The sequence below is a fragment of the Dendrobates tinctorius genome, unplaced genomic scaffold (genome assembly GCF_039654945.1).
Source record: "Dendrobates tinctorius isolate UK_male_01 unplaced genomic scaffold, ASM3965494v1 ptg000154l, whole genome shotgun sequence".
NCBI classification, from domain to species: Eukaryota; Metazoa; Chordata; class Amphibia; order Anura; family Dendrobatidae; genus Dendrobates; species Dendrobates tinctorius.
The window spans coordinates 3,846,256-3,864,357 of NW_027361821.1; the positions used below are offsets into that span (position 1 = coordinate 3,846,256).

Below are 18,102 nucleotides of genomic sequence, written 5' to 3' on the forward strand. Positions count from 1 at the left end.
ATATATACAGTAATATATGCCGTACACACATTGTTCAGCAGCTAAGAATATGCCCCTTTTGAAGAATAAGATTTTAATCAATATCTCACTGAACACAAGAACAATTTCCAAAAATGTTGACAATGCTGAGTTTGAGGCTGTGTTCACACGTTGCATTTTTTTTTCGCGTTTTTCCCGCGGATTTACCAAAAAATCCGGTCCAAAAAACGCCTAAAAGAAGCTTCCCATTCATTGTAATGCATTTTGCACCTTTTGTGCATATTGATGCGTTTTAAACCGCGAAAAAAACGCTTCGCGGTAAAAAGCGCAGCATGCTTATTAATTTCGTGGTAAATTCCGCATTTCTGGCTATTTTCTATGTGTGGGATGCTCCGGAAAAAATCGTGTCAAAAACACGTAAAAAAACGTGCGGGGAAAAAAAGCGCGTTTTCTGGGAAGGTGTCCGGTTTTCATGCAGAAATTTTCTGCATACGTGTGCACATAGCCTAATAGAACTTTTTTAACCTATTACATGAAAGTACGGTTAATAATATAACTTTCTTTACAAAATCTTCAGATTCACGCAAATGAGTTGATACAAAAATGAATGCAACCCACACAAAAAACTACTACATCTAGTATTTTGCCAACATGCTACATGGAGAGTGATGCCCTTGTCTCTTCAGAATTCCTCATAGGTATTAGGCCATTTTATGCGCTAAACTTTCTCAATTTTTCATATTTCTAATGCAGTAAGGCAATTCATTATTCATTTTTCATGTTTGCATGGTTTGGCGCTACAGTGTGCTTCCTTTTTTGCTTGAATGTAGATGAGTTGGTGACTCTAGGTTAAGCACCTGTTCACACTATGCTTATGCTTGGATGTGACGGTCAGTATTTGAAATTTGGATTTAGTTTTAGTCTGATCTAAGCAGATCCCCGGCAAGTTCATAACTCTGGCCCAAGGCGATGTGAGTGGCATTAAGGCTAGTTTCACTCTAGCGTTTTGAGGCGCCCCCTGCCGCACCTCCTCCGGTCAGCTCCGCCTATGGGCGCATGACGCTGCATGCGACCTGCGTACCCTATTTTTAGCATTGGGTGTGCAGGCCGTGCGTAGGTATGCTTTTGCTGGCACATGCGTCCGGAGGAGGCGCGGCAGGGGGTGGAGCTTCACGACGAGCGACTGCTTGCGACTCAAAACGCTAGTGTGAAACTAGCCTAATATAGTAGAATATTTTGTCCATGTGTTCACTAAATTTCTGAACACCACATTAGGAATCCCCAGTTTATACACAAATTCCTTGGGAGCATGTAGTACCGCACTGATCGGGGCAGGAACCGAGTCTTCAGCCATTTTGATCCATAACTTGTGCTTATGGCCCCTCACACAATCAAGTATCAGGGACACTATTGCCGCTGAGTGATACTTCGGATGCAAACATTTTCATACCTATTTTTTTCATGGTTATCAATTACAGAGAACAAGTCACATGATCTCCTGACACTCATACCATGTCATGTAAAAAAAATATATTTTTATTTACTGAAAAAAAAAAAACCCCCCCGATACAACGTGTGTGTTTGAAAAAACAGATACGGTACTTGCTTTAAAATGCATCAGTTTTACAATGGAGGCTATTAAAAATGACAAAAAGGTGGTGTGAAACGGGCATTACACCATTTTTCTGGCATAGTAAATTTGTTACACAATGGCTGGCCTTGCCATCTTTTTTTTTTTTTTTTTCTTTCCTCTTGTAGAAAAGTGTCAGTACAAAAGTTTACATTTTTTGCACAAATCCCCCTTGTGTTGTGCCCGGGCCGGATCCGGTTCCACATCGTCATCTTGTGACCACAACTCTTGACTGGCCGGAAACTTTCAGTATAAATCTATGAGAGTCGCGTTCTGACTCTCATAAACTTGCATTAAGTTGTGACTTCTGGCTCACTCGGCAAACACTGGAGCCATCCGATAGGTCACAACCTCCAAAAAACAAGCGAAGCAGCACCAAAAACTAAAGACGGTGACTGGTAATTATATTACTAGGAGCAGGGAATTTACACTAGTGCCACCACTCCAGCGCTGAAATAAAAAAAACAAATGCAGGAGTGGTGCTTTAATTTTTTTTTTTTCCATAGGGTTTGTATAGAGACCTTATTGTTTTTAGCATGTTATTACGGAATTTTGTTTTTAGCATGTTATTACGGAATTAATTATTTTTAACTTAGTTGTTTGCTTATGAGTACCGTATATCAGGGATATGGAGAGAAACTTTAGGGACAGCCTTCTGGGGGCATCCAGACATTTGTGCAGACATTTAGGGTGTTAACCTCTGCAGCCAGGCAGGAATTTATAGGTGGAGATTGGGACCGGCTGCAGATGAGCGTATGTAAAAAATCTTTTGCGTTTCATCAAGAAAACTCAGTCAGTTTTCATCCAATAAATTGGTAAATGAGGGTAGCTGTCGGGGAGTGATTTTTTACAATGAAAGGACTTTTCTGTGTGTGTTTATTACTTTTGATTACGGTGCTAGTAATGGGGGAGTCTGACAGATGCCTCTCCATTACTAACCCCTGGACATGATGTCAGCGGACAGTACATGGCTGACATCAACCCTAAAATCATTACTTCGATTGCCAGCGCAATCAGGAATAGCAAAGGCTAAGCCCCAGAATTGGCGCAAGTATTGGATGTGGGCAGTTGAGGGCTGATGTTATTAGCCTTGAGGGGACCAATATCCATGGCCCCATCACAGCCTATTAAGATCAACCCACAGCCTGGGGGTTCCCCCCTTTTTAATAACCAGTAAAGGCTATGCAGACAGTGGTGAGCTGTTAATAGGCTGGGAAGATGCATGGATATTTTCCCCTTCCCAGAATAACAACACCAGCTCACAGCTGTCTGCTTTCCCTAAGCTGGTTATTAAAAATAAGGGGGACCCCACATCATTTTTTTAATTTAATTATCAGATAAATACAAGTACAGAAAAGGACACAAGCAAATCAATGATTATATATATCTCACTGACATATTTGTAATATATTTATCGTTCGTTCGTTCTCTATCTACGCACATCTAACACCTAAACTTTTGTCATTTGTATTCTTCATTCTATTCCAGTACTTGTCACACTGATGGTGCACACTAGGGTGACCGCAAAAAATCGATGTCGGAATTTTGTCCGTCTGGACCCCACAAAACGATTCCCCTTTCCAGATATTGAGATAGCCAAAATTTGAGCTCGATCAAACGACGTTAACCCGTGCCGCTCGTCGCTCAAAGTTTGAAAAAATCCAAATTGAGGTATTTTAAGATTTAGGTATTTTGCATAGTCTGTTAGACTATAAAGAATGTGACAACAACATTGCAGAAATAGCCCTGACCAAATTTTCGAACCATTTGTGGTATTTGAATGCAGAGTTGGTGGGATTATCGTTTTTTGATCCCACCATTACAGACAATGAAAAGTTGTTAATGGCTAATAAATTGCTCAGTAGCACAGATGAACCATCAGAGCACGCTAGGGTTGTAAATGCAAAAGTTAGGAAAGAAAAATTAAAAGAGGTAGGAAGTAACCGACTTTAACGACCTTCTGACAAAAGATGAAGAACAAAAGCAATATGTCCTGCAAGTTGTAAGCAAATGTCGAGCATTATATTCTGACGTTTCAAAAACTACTTTAACAAAAGCTGTAGAATAGATTAGATAACTATGTAAAATTATCAACTCATCTAGGTTAGCGTGCTCTGATGGTTCATCTGTGCTACTGAGCAATTTATTAGCCATTAACAACTTTTCATTGTCTGTAATGGTGGGATCAAAAAACGATAATCCCACCAACTCTGCATTCAAATACCACAAATGGTTCGAAAATTTGGTCAGGGCTATTTCTGCAATGTTGTTGTCACATTCTTTATAGTCTAACAGACTATGCAAAATACCTAAATCTTAAAATACCTCAATTTGGATTTTTTCAAACTTTGAGCGTCGAGCGGCACGGGTTAACGTCGTTTGTTCGAGCTCAAATTTTGGCTCTCTCAATATCTGGAAAGGGGAATCGTTTTGTGGGGTCCAGACGAACAAGATTCTGACATTTTTTCCCCCCCCATATGAGATCCGGTCACCCTAGTGCGCACGAACGACACACGGATGGTACATACAAACGTGCGCATGCCACAAGGATGGTGTCATACTGGCACAGGGATCTCACCAGTACTGGTTTTTCCAGTAGCGGAAATATCAGGAAGTGTGATGGGGGCCTATAACAGCCATTTCCTTGCAAGATACAGCAGATCTAGTGATTTTGCAGGGAAGCATTGGAAAGACCTCAGTGACACAGGACTTCTGTGGTTATGGACTCATTCAAACGTTCGTGATTTTTTTCAAACCTACAGAAATGAGATTGAAGCACTGAATGCAATAAAATTCTAAGTTTATTCCAATTAATGAATTACATGTGGCATAAAAATAAAAAATATACGGTGAAGAGAGGTTGGTTCAAGAAGGCCATAAAAACATCCCATGTCTGTTATATATAGGTATAATAAAAATATACAGGTAAGTATCAGTCTACACAAATTGCATAGTAAGAGTCTGTTGGTAATCCTAAAAACAAATATACTGGTACATACACATGTGTATAGAAACACGCACGGTAAATACCAGCCTGTCTCCTCTTCACTTCATCTAGACTCCTGCAGTTACAGGACCTTTGGTGTCATTATGGCCACATGACCGTGATGTCACCACTGGTCCTTGAGCAGTCTTAGGCTATGTGCACACGTAGCGGAAGTTACCGCGATAATTCCGGAATTCCATTCCGCGGGAAAATCGCATTTTAAATTCCCGCGATTTTCCCGTGGAAAAACTAGCGATTTGCAAGCGTAATTAGCTTGCAAAATGCTAGCGTTTTCCAAGCGATCTGGAGCATCGCTTGGAGAACTGATTGACAGGTTGGTCACACTCGTCAAACATAGTGTTTGACTAGTGTGACCAACTTTTTACTACTGAGGCTGCCTATGCAGCGTCAGTAGTAAAAGATAAAATGTAAAAAATAATAATAATAAAAAAAAAATATATTGTTATTCTTACCTTCCGGCGTCCCGCGTAGCCTTCCCGCCTCTCTCCACGCTCCCGATCCCAGTAATCCTTTGCACGAATGACCGCGAGACGTCGCACTCCCGCGACGTCATCGCGAATGACCGCGAGACGTCGCACTCCCGCGAGATCTCAATGTCATCGTGGTCATTCTTGCAAAGGATAACTGGGACCGGGAGCGTGGAGAGAGGCGGGAAGGCTGCGCGGGACGCCGGAAGGTGAGAATAGCAATATTTTTTATTTTAATTCTATTTTTTTTTACAGGGATATGGTACCCACAGCCCGGAGGACAGTCTCCTCTCCTCCGGACCGTGGGTACCATCCGCAAATGTTCTGCTTACTTTTCGCATGGTGGGCACAGCCACATGCGGGAAGTAAGCGGAACAATGCAATCCTATGGGTGCAGGATCGCCGCGATTCCGCTAAATTAATGAGCATGCTGCGTTTTTTACCGCAAAGCGATTTCGCCGCGGTGAAAACCGCAGCAGTAGCACAGCATTGCGGAATCCCATAGGATTGCATGGGATGCTTATTTTTTGCGGCAAAATCGCGTGTTTAAAACCGCCGCGAAAACGCGAAAAAACCGAGACGTGTGCACATAGCCTTAACTGTTAGGAATCTGGGTTCTATGCTGCCTATGCGGGAATCCAGATTCTCACATTTGTCTCCAGAGGCTGTCCTTTTTTCCAACTTCTGAGCATGCCCACGGGACGAGCTCCCATTGGAGTTCAGGTGTCAGGTGCTCAGGTCCTGCTCCTGATTTCATTGGCTTAGCACAGGGCTCTGGAGATTTCTGGCAGGTCCCGTACGCTATAAAAAGTGCGCATGGCTGCTATGCCATGCGCTAGTATTTTCCTACTGCTGCTGTATGTATGGTGACGGATGCTTGGACTGGTGACTGACTTATTAAGAAACCCCTTCCCTCTGATAATACGCTTGTGTGAGTGATTGGGCAGCCGCCAGTAGCAGCGCCCGCGCGCTCCAGCTATTCCTGTCTCAGCAGCTAGCGTCCTGCATCGCGCCAGCGATATTGCGGTGTCTCCTCTCAGGCTCTGTTCACACCGCGCTGCGATTGCAGTTCCTCGAGCGTTCACAGTTGCGATGTCTCGCACCTCTTTTTCACGGTAGGTCTAGTCTGAGTAGTTCTGACATTTAAGACTGCTCCTGTGACCCTTTATTACCGTGTCGCTGTTGTTCTGTGACTTAAACAGACACAGCATTTTTTGTGTGCTTTAAGGTTGTGGCTCTGTGTCCTTAATAGAGCTTGCTTCAGTGCCCTCCGGGTGCAGTTAACCCCATGCACATTAATAGCATAGTGCTCTGCCTCTCTAGCAGCGGTCATATCACCTGCCGCACGGTGGACCCCGAGTGGCGAAGGCACTTTAATTATTTTTTTTTTTAGTGCCTTCCGCCACTCCTACCATTAACCTCACACTAGAAATGCTGTGGGTCCCTGGGTAATTGCCAATTTTGTACCCCCTCCCCTAACGCAGGCCCTGACTGTAACTAAGGCTTATTGTTTTTGGAGTAGAGCTTATGCTTCAATTTTCAAGCATACTCCAGAAAACCATTTTCAGGGAAACACGGTACTTGCGGAGTGGAAAAACAACAGATTTTATACGGAATGCACAAGTGAGAAAAAAAATCAACCCACTTTTCTGGACGACAAGCAGACTGATTTTTTTTTTTTGTACTGTCGCATGACCCTAGACTTAGACTGTGTGTGTACATAAGTAATGGGTTTGATTGTTCATATAACCAGGTTAGGCGCGATTGTCATCTTCTGATCATAAACATGAATGCTTCTAGGCCCTCAGGCCAGTAATGTATATTTAATTATTTTTTTTCCTCCTTTCTATTTTCTATAATGTGCAGTGTTTTTAATAAGATGACTTTTGTGGCCCCTGATAGCCTAAATTGGTTTCCCCCCAAATTGCAAATGATGTTATGACGTGGATAAAGGCTTGTGGCTTTTATTGATGTAAACTTTGGACTGTATTGAGAAAAAAATGATGTACTCTGCATGATGTTATCTGTCCTAGGAGTCAGTCGTGACTCTCATGAAAAGCAGTATTTAGGTAGAAAGGTTCGGTTGCTAAGCGCTGGGCATCTGTGGCTTCCCCCTCCCGACTCCCAGCTAGTAGAATCTATTATTGAGACAACGCTACTTTCGTGGAGATGGCGACCAGGCTGCCTTGCCAGAGCTGTACCATTCATCTTTTTTTATTTCTGAAAATGAAATTGTTTTTTTTGGGGTGGGGGGAAATATTGTTTTTTTTACCTCACTGTTGCATTCATGGCTTTGGATGTTGACCTTTTCAATTCTGTCACTTTTCTCGGCTTGATTGCAATTCTTAGTGCTTGTTGCTGTTATGCTTCAACATTCTATAAGGAAATCATTATATTACAAAGTGTGAATAAAGTGCAAAACTGCCGATGATGAGAAATCAAAACCTCTTGCCATAGTCATGATAAACTGTTTATTTCTCTGCAGTAGCTTTCATTTGTCCTAATTTTGTAAATGTTTAATCTGGTGTAAATGCCGCTGTTCTTCTTAATCTGGCATTACGTCTTTCTTGTTCCTGTGTCTTTCCGGTCCTAAGATTTGGCCCCACTCACCCCTGTTTATACAGTTGTGGCCAAAAGTATTGACACCCCTGCAATTCTGTCAGATAATACTCAGTTTCTTCCTGAAAATGATTGCAAACACAAATTCTTAGGTATTATTATCTTCATTTAATTTGTCTTAAATGAAAAAACACAAAAGAGAATGAAGCAAAACATTGATCATTTCACACAAAACTCCAAAATGGGACAGACAAAAGTATTGGCACCCTCAGCCTAATACTTGGTTGCACAACCTTTAGCCAAAATAACTGCGACCAACCGCTTCCTGTAACCATCCATGAGTTTCTTACAATGCTCTGCTGGAATTTTAGACCATTCTTCTTTGGCAAACTGCTCCAGGTCCCTGATATTAGAAGGGTGCCTTCTCCAAACTGCCATTTTTAGATCTCTCCACAAGTGTTCTATGGGATTCAGGTCTGGACTCATTGCTGGCCACCTTAGAAGTCTCCAGTGCTTTCTCTCAGACCATTTTCTAGTGCTTTTTGAAGTGTGTTTTGGGTCATTGTCCTGCTGGAAGACCCATGACCTGTGAGGGATACCCAGCTTTCTCACACTGGGACCTACATTATGCTGCAAAATTTGTTGGTAGTCTTCAGACTTCATAATGCCATGCACACGGTCAAGCAGTCCAGTGCCAGAGGCAGCAAAGCAACCCCAAAACATCAGGGAACCTCCGCCATGTTTGACTGTAGGGACCGTGTTCTTTTCTTTGAATGCCTCTTTTTTTTCTCCTGTAAACTCTATGTTGATGCCTTTGCCCAAAAAGCTCTACTTTTGTCTCATCTGACCAGAAACATTCTTCCAAAACGTTTTAGGCTTTTTCAGGTAAGTTTTGGCAAACTCCAGCCTGGCTTTTTTATGTCTCGGGGTAAGAAGTGGGGTCTTCCTGGGTCTCCTACCATACAGTCCGTTTTCATTCAGACGCCGACGAATAGTACAGGTTGACACTGTTGTACCCTCGGACTGCAGGACAGCTTGAACTTGTTTGGATGTTAGTCGAGGTTCTTTATCCAACATCCGCACAATCTTGCGTTGAAATCTCTTGTCAATTTTTCTTTTCCGTCCACATCTAGGGAGGTTAGCCACAGTGCCATGGGCTTTAAACTTCTTGATGACACTGCGCACGGTAGACACAGGAACATTTAGGTCTTTGGAGATGGACTTGTAACCTTGAGATTGCTCATGCTTCCTCACAATTTGGTTTCTCAAGTCCTCAGACAGTTCTTTGGTCTTCTTTCTTTTCTCCATGCTCAATGTGGTACACACAAGGACACAGGACAGAGGTTGAGTCAACTTTAATCCATGTCAACTGGCTGCAAGTGTGATTTAGTTATTGCCAACACCTGTTAGGTGCCACAGGTAAGTTACAGGTGCTGTTAATTACACAAATTAGAGAAGCATCACATGATTTTTCGAACAGTGCCAATACTTTTGTCCACCCTCTTTTTTTATGTTTGGTGTGGAATTATATCCAATTTGGCTTTAGGACAATTCTTTTTGTGTTTTTTCATTTAAGACAAATTAAATGAAGATAATAATACCAAAGAATTTGTGTTTGCAATCATTTTCAGGAAGAAACTGAGTATTATCTGATAGAATTGCAGGGGTGTCAATACTGTTGGCCACAACTGTATAACTAGTTGTTTTAGCTAACTGGGTGCGGTCCTCATGAAAACTCCCCATAGAGGAGAGTTGAGGACCACTTGGTTATAAAGACTAGATTTCCATAAAAAGAAGATGCCGTATCTGTAGAGACGCAGGATCAAGCAAAATATAACAGCAGACTCGCCTGTTAAAAATGCTAATTATCAGCAAGTGACAGGTCCTCTTTAAAGGGAACCTGTCACCAGAAATAACACTGTTAGCCTGCAGATATGGACTTAATCTGCAGGTTAAAAGCGTTATTATGCTGTCCGGCGCCTGCACACTGCCGAATTCAGAGGGGAGAAAACCATCTTTATTCTTCCTGCCAGCATTCGGTATTCAGTCATAGGGGCGGAGGAGGTGCCAGTTCAGTCCGCTATAACCGCATCCTCGACCCTGACCGTCAGATGGCCAGTGTCGGTCAGGGCTGGGGCACCCAGTTACAGCAGTTGCTCTGTATAGTCAGCGTGTGACTCCATACCAAATGCTGGAGAATAAAGATGGGCTGCGTGTAGGCATTGGACAGTATAATGACGCTGTTAACCTGCAGATTAACCGCATATGCATGGGATGCTGTGTTTTTTTTTTTTGCAGTAAAAACGCGTTGAAAACGCGAAAAAAACGCGACGTGTGAATGCAGCCTTAAACCAAGTGTATGTGAGCATGTTGTGGATTTGCCTTTGTAAAAATCTGCACAGATTCTGCCTCTCTTGGCAGAAAATGCAGTTGAAAATCCACACGGTTTTCATGCAGTTTGTCTGATTTTTCTCTTTATAGGTATATATTTTTGAGTAACATGTAAATTGCTCTTTTATTTTTTACACTATTGACAATATATCTTCGAATTTCCAAGCACTAAATTTTGTATTTATTTTCAAAACATGAGAAATGACCAAAATAGCAAAAAAAAGAGCAGTGCTTGCAGACCTCAAATAATGCTAAGAAAACAAGTTCATAATCATTTAGAAACAACAATACTAATGTTTAACTCAGGAAGTGTTCAGAAGTCAATATTTTGTGGAATAATTATGATTTTTAATCACAGCTTTCATCTGTCTTGGCATGCTTTCCACCAGTCTTTTACACTGCTTTTGGGTGACCTTATGCCACGCCTAGTACAAAAATTTAAGCAGTGCTTTCTTTGATGGCTTGTGACTATCCATCATCCTCTTGATTACATTCCAGAGGTTTTCAGTGGGGTTCAGGTCAGGAGATTGGGCTGGGCATGACAGGGATTTGATGTGGTGGTCCTTCATCCACACATTCATTGACCTAGCTGTGTGGCATGGCACATTGTCCTGCTGGAAAAACCAGTCCTCAGAGTTGGGGAACATTGCCTGAACAGAAGGAATCAACTGTTTTTTCAGGATAACCTTGTATGTGGCTTGATTCATACGTCCTTCACAAAGATTAACCTGCCCAATTCCAGCCTTGCAGAAGCATCCTCAGATCTTCACCGATCCGCCACCAAATTTCACAGTGGGTGCAAGACACTGTGTCTTGTACGCCTCTCCAGGTCTTTGTCTAACCATTAGATGACAAGGTCTTGGGCAAAGCAGAAAATTAGACTAATCAGAGAAGATTACCTTACTCCAGTCTTCTATGGTCCAATCCTTATGGTCTTTGGCAAACTTCAGCCTGGCTCTCCTTTGCTTCTCATTGATGAAAGGCTTTTTTCTAGCTTTACATGTCTTGACCTCTGCCTCTAGGAGCCTGCTATGAACTTTTCTTGCCGTGCACTTCACCCCAGCTGCCATTTGACATTCCTTTGGTAGGTCACTTGATGTCATCCTGCGTTTGCTGAGTGACATTTGACTAACATGATGGTCATCCCGGTCAGTGGAGAGTCGTTTTCACCCTCTGCCGGTCTGTAGCTTTGTTGTCTGCTGCTTGACCTTGTTGTAATGGACTGCCATCATAGAAATTTTAAGGATGGAGGCAACATGACACTCACTGTATCCCTCTGCTATGAGCCCTTCTTTTCCTCACTCAAGACTTTTCTTTTCAACTCCTTTAGCATGGATAAAAGTTATTTTTTTCATTTCTATTACTTTTGGGATATTACTACCATTTGTTTTGCCATCCAGCTTGTCCTATTGCAAGTGGATTGTGAACACCACAGCAGGGTTTTTTATACTTTCCTTCGCTAAATATGATTTGGTTCAGGTGATCACCTAATCAGAAGCACATTAGGTAGAATGAGGTGTACTCTCTTTGGAATTCAACTGACACTGGAAAGGAATGGCTGTCAGACATGTAGAGAAGCTAATTATATAAAACTGTGCAGTGGTATCTTATTTTTTGCCAGAGCTATTATTTTATATTCTCCATTGAAGACCATAATATCATTACATACCATGTTCAAATATAATGTTTACACACACAAAACAAATGTAAGTGAATATATATATATTGTGTATGTGTGTGTGTATATGTATATATATATATATATGTATGTCAGCCAGATACCCTCATTAATAAAATGGTACATAAAGAGTTAAATGAAAGACACACACAAATGAAATTTGCGTGAAACGCAGTATCTTTGTTTATTTTTCAACACATTTTTTTATAAAAATTGTGTGACCTCTCACGTAATTTACATAACCAGCAGAGGGAAAGCTGAGGGCTGATGTTAATATTCTGGGAAGGGGCCAATAGCCATAAAGGTTCCCAGGCTATTAATATATGTTTGCTTAGCCTTTCCTGGCTAGTTTACAGGGGAACATCAATAAAAAATTGACATGGGGTCCCCCTATAAAATCAAGCCAGCAAAGGCTAGGCAGACAGCAGCGGGCTGATATTAATAGCTTGGGAAGGGGGCATGGATATTGCCACCCCCCAGTCTAAAAACATCAGCTCTCAGCCGTACCAGAAATGGCGCATCTTATAGATGCACCAATTCTGGCACTTGGCCTTGCTTTTCCCACTTGCCCTGTAGCCGTGGCAAGTCGGGTTCATATTTGTGGGGTTGATGTCACCTTTGTATTGTCAGGTAACATCAAGCCCACAGGTTAGTAATGGAGAGGTGTCTATAAGATGCCTATTCATTACTAATACTATAGTTCTTTTATAAATAAACACACAGCCAGAATAAATTCCTTTATTTGAAATAATCATTTGAAACAATCATAAAGACTCCTTTATTGAATTTAAATCTACCTTACTTACTGAACGCCTAATCCCCAACGCCCTCGTCTCCTGCAAACAATCAAAAAATAATAAACCAACATATAATACTATCCTGTTCGATGTAGTCCATTTAATACCGAGTGTCCCACGGCGATCTCACGTGTAGAACAGTCACATCAGGAGATGTGACTGCTCTACCCAGTCTCCAGCGATACATTGACAGGAGGTAATCGCTCCCGCACTGTATCACTGCTTCCGTAAGAGTACGCCAGAGTTCATCAGCTCTGGTGCTCTCACGGCACCGCTGCCTGAGAACCGGAGCTGATCATCTGATGAACTCCGATGAACTCTCATGGCATCTCCCGATGTGACTTTTCTGCAAGTGAGATCGAAGTGGGACATTCGGTATTAAATGGACTACGGCGGACAGGGAGTATATGTTGTTTTATTAGTTTTGATTTTTGATGAGTATGTATTTTGTATGTGAATATGTATGTAATTATGTAAATGTTTAGATTTTTTTTTTTTTTTTTACAATTGAACACAGGCGCCGGATGATGGGACTATTGTCCCATCATCGGCTCATGCTGTCTCTGTTATATGTGACAGCAGACATAGCTGGATGGGAGTAGTAGTCCCATCAGTACAATCACTATGGGCTATTCATAGCATGGGTACACAGACAGACACCCGCAGACAGACACCCACACTTTCTCTGCCCACCTGCCCTTTCTCTGCCTGACATCATTTCCTTTGACAATTCGCAGCGTTTTTGGCAGCAAATCTGCAAACCTTTTTAAACCTGCGTTTTTGTTGCAGATTTGACTGACTCAGTTGAAGCCAATGAGTGAAAAACACTTCAGAAACGCAAAAAGGATTGACTGCTGCAGAAAATAAAATGCTGCAATGCGGACGGAAATTTACTGATCTTGTGCACAACACTTCAGGATTGTTATTGAATTACCTTGCTTTAGTATTCCATTGCGTTTTTGGAGCCTTTACGCTTGTAAAAAAAAACACCTTGAAAACGCATCAAAAACGCATCGTGTGCACATAGCCTCTAGCTTCTTTTATCACATTTGAATAAGAAGAGTGTTCTGTAATGTTGCATAAATCTAGGTTCTCTGACACAAAAAATCTGAAATGACCAGTCGACATTTACTACAAAGTCGAGTCACCTACCCTAGACTAAAAACAAAAATGATACCTATCTTGTAGTAATCCGACGTGAGATCAAGCTTTTAAGCTATTTGCAAATTAGCCTGATTCACTGCAAGGGCATTAATGTGTCCATAATGCACCTTTATGTATGTATCTTCAATCCTCAATTTCTGAGCGATTGAACATGGGGTTACTACTCCTATTGTTCCATGACCAATACTGGAACACAGCTAGAATGATTAGTAAAACCGTCCTGACTGCTTTCCTTTAAGATATTTGTTTGTATTGTTTATCATATACAGTATCATTTTTGTAATAATCCCAAGAGCCAAATAAGCCAGAGCACCATCAGAATCTAGAATCTCCCAAGACCAAGAAGATGAAACTGAGAAGACAATTTAGAATATCCGCAGATACGGCGTTTACGTAAAAACACAGACTATTTTTGTTAAGGTCAGCTTTTTCCATCTATGATTTTCACTGGTGAAAAAAAAAAAAACTACAAAGCTTCTCCTATACATTGCAATGTTAATCCCGGAATGCACAGAAATGCCGTCCGTGTGCCATCAGTGATTTTCACAGATATATACACACTTGTATGGCTAACTTTCACCCGTGACTTGGATCCAAAGCGGCATGTCTTTGGGATAATTATTTTGCAGACCACTCGGTCCACAAAATAATATGGACATGTGAACAGCCACATGAATACGGTACATGTTTTATCTGTAAAATAAAATACCATAAGAATTAACCCATACAATAAATACCATAAAGAAAAAGTCACAGATGTCTGCTGTTTTTTGCACCTTCGTCAAGAAATGCAAAGGACTCAAAAATGACAAGCCAAGTAAAAATGTTTTCCTTTGTTTGTTTTTTTTATTTTAATACTTTAAAAGCAATAAATGTCAGCCAAAAAACACTTTTGCCTGTAGTTTTAATGACCTGTAGAGTCGAGTTGTCATTTTTACTGCACAGTGACCAAAAAACACAAAAAAGTGTTAGATTTTTTTTCCTTGTTTTTCAGTACTTTATGTGGAAAAGTGGATAGTGCCATTCAAAACTACAACTCGACCTGCAAACAGCAAAAAAAAAAAAAAAGAGCAAGCCATCATACAGCTACATAGACAGAAAAATTAATAATGGCTAATATATACAGGAAAAAAAAGTTATGGCTCTTAGAAGAAAAGTAGGGAGAAACAAAGGCGCAGAAGCAAATATTTATACTATGTATTCATGCTGGATTGTGAGAATTTTATTTCAAGGACCTATGTAGTATACATTGCATCAAGTTGGCAGAGAACTTGGCTGCCATTGTGTTGTTTCCTTCCTACTATTAAGGGGAGTTCTATTCTGAATGTTACATCTTTGTTTCACCTGTCACCTTCTAAGTATACACGTGTCACCCTTATAAGAAAAGTTCATAAAAATTCCCAGCATTTCATGACAACTGTGTTTGTACTGTTTCCAAGGAAGAATGTGACTTTTTCATTGACCGAGCAAAAGATTAGAGAAGTTCTCTTTCGAAAACCCAGAATGAATAACTTGGTCCTAGAGCGCAGAGCTGCTGCTAAAAGTGTCGCTCATTATTCATTGCCATCCATACAGTTCTATGCATTGATTTCCATAGGTGGTATACAATCCGTGTATCCTGGCCTAGAGGGAATGTCCACACAAGAATATGTATATATATTTTATTAACATGACCAGGATTTTGTTTAATTTCTTTCTTGTTTGGTCAGACTTTTGTTTTTCTGATACCATGACTCACGATTAACCTCAGTGTCCAGCAATTTAACCTTAAATGATGGGGTTAATAGTGACAGTCATCTGAGGAGCTTTGTGTAGGGAGGAAGCTCTATGTTTCTTCCCATCAACTTTCCTTTAGGTGCCAATAGGTTTCCATGGATGCTGGGATCCTGACAAAGGTCTCATAGGTCTTTTAGACCATGGCAGGTGCATACCCTAATAGATTGCCTGCACGGTTATTGCCCTAAAAATGAATTAAAGATGGATGAACCCTTAGATATCTGCAGGATTGGCAAACCAACTAATGTGTATGGGGGGGGTCCGTTTACCTCCTTACTCTTCCCTGACTGATGATGTCAGAGGAAATGACGATCGAGCAGTTTGAATTCAAACTCTAGACCTGTTTGTTCTCTGATAGAGAAGACTCTCCTGCTGGAGAAATGGTTGACTGAGTATGGGAGAGTCGGGAGAGGCAGCTATCTTATGTGTATAATCAGCATAAGGCCTCTTTCACACTTCCGTTTTTGACCATCAGTCAAAATCCGCCAGTTTTTGAAAAAAACGGATCCGCCATTTTTTTGGTGGATCTGTTTTTTTCCCCATTGAGTTGCATTACCGGCGGATCTTGACGGATGGCCATCCGTTGGATCCGTTTTTTTGCGAATCCGCCAAAATGTTTGCGTCCGCCGGCATGCCTGGACGGACCCTGCAACGTTTTTTTGGCTGTAGGATCCACATTTTACAGTGCGCATGCCCGGAGAAAGGAAGTCAGCCGGGGATTTAACCCTGAAATCCTTTCTGGCGGTGGAAAAAAAATTCTCTTTCTCTTTCTTTCTCTCTCTCTCTCTTTCTCTCTCTCGCTCTCTTTCTCTCTCTCGCTCTCTTTCTCTCTCTCACTCTCTTTCTCTCGTTCTCTTTCTCTCTCCTTCCCGGACTGCGGTTCCTTTAAAATTCTGCATTCAACGGATCTGCTTTCCGCCATTTTGGCGGATTTTAGCTGACAACAAAAAAAGGAAGTGTGAAAGAGACCTAAGCAGAGCTGTGAAATCAGACTCATGGAGTCTATGTCCATTTTGGTGGAGTCGGTATAAAATGGACCGCCTGCTAAAATATTTAATAAATTGGGTACAGGAGTTCAATGCAGTTTGTGCCGTAAAAGTTTTCATAATAATTTAGCAAAGTTCTGAAATGTCCTATAAATGTCTGTTCTGTTCTGATATGAGGATCTGGCCTTTTAGTTGAGATGAATCTGTGCTGCGTTCATATTCAACAGTCATGCTACGGCTTTAAAACACTGCAGAAATCAAAATTTTTTAATTAAAGTGGTTGTCTGGTTTTAAAATCAAGTCTACAGTCACTGTGACTTCATACTTGTGAATCCTTACATCACCTGCACTGTGCGCTGTGAGGATTCTCCGGTGAGGATGGAGGTCATGTTACTGCAATATGCATACTCCCAGCCACTTTCTAACTAGACTGTTCTCAACTGTGCTCAATATGTTTGCGTTGAGCGAGTCCACTCCCATCTAGTCAGAATGTAGCCATGAGGATGCAAATAACATACTTATGGTCACATAATCGCCATTCTTGGACCAGAGAATACTCACAGCATGCATTCAGTGAAGGAAATAATTATTTGATCCCTTGCTGATTTTTTTAAGTGTGCCCACTATAATTTTAAGGGTAGGTTAATTTTAACATTGAGAGATAGAATATCAAAAATAAAATCCAGAAAATCACATTGTAATAAATTATATAAATTTATTTGCATTTTGCAGTGAGAAATATGTATTTGATCCCCTACCAACCATTAAGAGTTCTGGTTCCTACAGACCAGTTAGACGCTCCTAATCAACTTGTTACCTGCATTAAAGACAGCTGTCTTACATAGTCACCTTTATAAAAGACTCCTGTCCACAGACTCAATTAATCAGTCAGACTCTAACCTCCTCAACATGGGTAAGACCAAATAGCTTTCTAAGAATGTCAGGGACAAGATCATAGACCTGCACCAAGCTGGAATGGGCTACAGAACTATAAGTAAGACACTGGGTGAGAAGGAGACAACTATTGGTGCAATAGTAAGAAAATGGAAGAAATACAAAATGACTGTCAATCGACATCGATCTGGGGCACCATGCAAAATCTCTCCTTGTAGGCTATCCTTGATCATGAGGAAGGTGAGAGATCAGCCTAAAACTATACCGGGGGAACTTGTTAATGATCTCAAGGCAGCTGGGACCACAGTCACCAAGAAAACCATTGCTAACACATTACGCCTTTAAAGGTGCAGGCCCATTTCAAGTTTGCCAATGAATACCTGGATGATTCTGTGAGTGATTGGGAGAAGGTGGTGTGGTCAGATGAGGCAAAAATTGAGGTCTTTGGCGTGTTTGGGGGATGAGAAATGCTGCCTATGACCCAGAGATCATCGTCCCCACTGTCAAGTATGGAGGTGGAAACATTATCTTTTGAGGGTGTTTCTCTGCTAAGGGAACAGGACTACTTCACTGCATCAGTGGGAGAATGGATGGAGCCATGTACCGTAAAATCCTGAGTGACAACCTACTTCCCTCAATCAAGACATTAAAAATGGGTCATGGCTGGGTCTTCCAGCAAGACAGTGACCCAAAACATACAGCCAAGGCAACAAAGGAGTGGCTCAAATAGAAGCACATTAAGGTCATGGAGTGGCCTAGCCAGTCTCCAGACCT

The 18,102-nt window shown here is 41.3% G+C and overlaps 1 protein-coding gene and 1 long non-coding RNA gene across 2 annotated transcripts in view; one reads left to right on the forward strand and one right to left on the reverse strand.

Moving 5' to 3' along the window:
• Window positions 1–18,102, forward strand: part of ZC3H12B (zinc finger CCCH-type containing 12B) — an 82,118-nt gene that overhangs the window by 19,785 nt on the left and 44,231 nt on the right. The window lies entirely within an intron of this gene.
• The window catches only part of LOC141050902 (uncharacterized), a 37,245-nt gene that overhangs the window by 17,378 nt on the left and 1,765 nt on the right, over window positions 1–18,102 (reverse strand). The window contains exon 2 of the long non-coding RNA XR_012220556.1: window positions 7,356–7,459. This is a non-coding gene — a long non-coding RNA (uncharacterized lncRNA). The remainder of the gene's footprint in view (window positions 1–7,355; window positions 7,460–18,102) is intronic.